Consider the following 3,167-nt stretch of genomic DNA (forward strand, 5'->3'; position numbering starts at 1 on the left):
ATAAATTTTAGCCACAGCACCATCTAAGAGAACTTGAGCAAATCACTTCATCACTTTGGTCCCATTTCTTTATCTATTAAGAAAAACTCTACTCCATTGACCTCAAGTTACCATAAAGGGACTTTCACTAAAACACTGATTATCACCCTCACTGGGAAACCAAGTCACCTACAAGAGCTTCTACAACTATGGATGCCAAGACTCTATCTTTAGAGATCAAGTTTCAATTGGTCTGGGGATGGTGTCTTTGTATCTGTATATTTTGAAAGCTTTTCTGGTGATTCTACTGTTCAGCAAGGTTTGAAAATAGCTGCCCAGAGGAAACACTTTCCAACATCTTTTTCCTCCCTGTGGGATAAAGACTTAATTCATCTGCTTAGATGGCCGAAGACTGAAGATAATTGGTCTAGTTTCTCTACTGGGCAGCACTAAGGGGTTTAAGAATTTACCTGTGCTCCTTTGGATCTGTCTGCCCAAAGTGGTATGTTCTTGTCAGTAGTATAGAATACTATCCAGGGGTAGACTCAGTCCTCGCAGGGGAAGCCTGTGATTTTGGTTGGTTACATTCAATTTAATTAAGGGAAAGAATATAAGAAGCTCAATTCTGATTTGATAGAGCTGGTATTTTGTTCCCTATCTCAGGTCAATGTCAATTTCTTAGTTGATTTCAAACGGCGGAAGGGGGAAGGCTTTGATAAACCACATGAACGTACTTCACCAAATCTACCTCAGCAGTGTCATGATGATTAAATAAGATAGCCTCTTGAATGTGCTTTAAAGAGGTACCCAGCTGTTTACTCTTAAAGTCGTCACCAGATCTAAAATTCTGAATACATTGAGATATAGTGCAGATCGCATCACTTCAATACCAGTAGGCCTGTTATTGTGGAGTACCAATACTGTTACTGATTTCCTGTTATAGCATATTAAACAAAGGAAGCAGCATCCTATAGCAGAATCAAGTCTTTTTTTTTTTTTTTTTTTTGAGATGGAGTCTTGCTCTGTCACCCAGGCTGGAGTGCAGTGGCTTGATACAAGCTCACTGCAACCTCTGCCCCCTGGGTTAAAGCAATTCTCCTGCCTCAGCCTTCTGAGTAGCTGGGATTATGGGCACCTGCCACCATGCCTGACTAATTTTTTTGTAGTTTTAGTAGAGCAAGGGTTTCACCATGTTGGCCAGGCTGGTCTCGAAATCCTGACCTTGTGATCTACTCACCTTGGCCTCCCAAAGTGGTGGGATTACAGGCGTGAGCCACCACGCCTGGCCAGAAACAAGTCTTGAAGCGGTAATCTGAAAGCCTGGATTCAAGATTCAGCCATATGGATTCTAGGAAAAGTTTCTTTGGATTTGAATTTTTTTCATTTTTCAAACAAGTGTGTCAATTTCAGATTTCTAAAGTTTCTTCTAGCTCTAATATTCTATGGGATTCTGACAGATTGTTCATGAAGCTGGAAGTGACTGGTGTGATGGATGGAACATGCCCGTCATACATATCCCCAGAAATGTTCTGGCTTTATATTTGGTATCTGCAAAGAATTAGACAAGTCATTTAAGAGTAAAATGTTCTTGTGGCACTAATGCTATGGAGACTAGGTGGATTAGAGAACGGTTTTACCTTTAAGAAAGGAGGCCGGGCACAGTGGCTCACGCCTGTAATCCCAGCACTTTGGGAGGCAGAGGTGGGCAGATCACGAGGTCAGGAATCGAGACCATCCTGGCCAACGTGATGAAACCCCGTTTCTATTAAAAATACAAAAATTAGCTGGGCACGGTGGCACGCACCTGCAGTCCCAGCTACTTGGGAAGCTGAGGCAGGAGAATCGCTTGAACCTGGGAGGCGGAGGTTGCAGTGAGCCGAGATTGCGCCACTGCACTCAGCCTGGTGACAGAGCGAGACTCCATTTCAAAAAAAAAAAAAAAAAAACAAAAAAATGAAAGAGAGGCCAGGCGCCGTGGCTCACACCTGTAATCCTAGCACTTTGGGAGGCCGAGGTGGGCAGATCACCTGAGGTCGGGAGCTCGAGACCAGCCTGACCAACATGAAGAAACCCCGTCTCTACTAAAAATACAAAATTAGCTGGGCATGGTGGTGCACGCCTGTAATCCCAGCTACTCAGGAGGCTGAGGCAGGAGAATCACTTGAACCTGGGAGGCGGAGGTTGCAGTGAGCCAAGATTGCACTATTGCACTCCAGCCTGGGCAACAAGAGTGAAACTCCATCTCAAAAAAAAGGAAAGAGATCAGACAAACACATAGAGAGTATCAAACACATACACTCTATGTGTTTTCTCTTCTCCCTCAAATTTTTTGGGCCTGTCTTTGCCAAGCAGTCATCTGTATTAGCCCATTTTCATACTGCTATGAAGAAATATCCGAGACTGGGTAATTTATAAAGAAAAAGGTTTAATGGACTCACAATTCCACATGGCTGGGGAGCCCTCACAATCACGGTGGAGGGCAAAGGAGGAAAGGCACATCTTAAGTGGCAGCAGGCTTGTGCAGAACTGCCCTTTTTACAACCATCAGATCTCCTGAGACTTACTCACTATCACAAGAATAGCATGGGAAAACCCGCCCCATGATTCAATTACCTCCCACTGGGTCCCTCCCACGACACGTGGGGATTATGGGTGCTACAATTCAAGATGAGATTTGGGTGGCAACACAGCCAAACCATATCACCATCCTATATATTAACCAGGGAAGTGCTGAGTTTCTTCCATCTTAGCACATTTGAAACATTAGCTGTTTTGCAAAGTACATGTCCTTCCTATCCACTCTGTTTACCCCAACTTAAAACCACAATATTTTTCCATATCCTGGAATCTAGAAAAATGTCAGGTGTTCTAATGTCACCAAAATAATGGCACTATAAAATATTGGTATGAAGTGCTATGTCAATGAGCTCAGTTAGAACTATATTACTGTGGGTTAAGACCGTGTGATTCTGTACTAAATACAAGAAGTAACTGGCCTTAGTCAGCAAGATGATGTCACCAATTTCTTATTAGAGCATGCACCCGTAAGTCTATTGAGACTGTGGAAGCAGAAGGAAGACTAGAAGACAAGTCCAATTTATCTTTTATCCATTGCATCTAGAACAGAGTTAACGTTAGTACATATTTAATGTATGTATTCAATAATGTAACAAGTAATCAGGCAAATA

The sequence above is a fragment of the Pan troglodytes genome, chromosome 2 (assembly GCF_028858775.2).
Source record: "Pan troglodytes isolate AG18354 chromosome 2, NHGRI_mPanTro3-v2.0_pri, whole genome shotgun sequence".
Lineage (NCBI taxonomy): Eukaryota > Metazoa > Chordata > Mammalia > Primates > Hominidae > Pan > Pan troglodytes.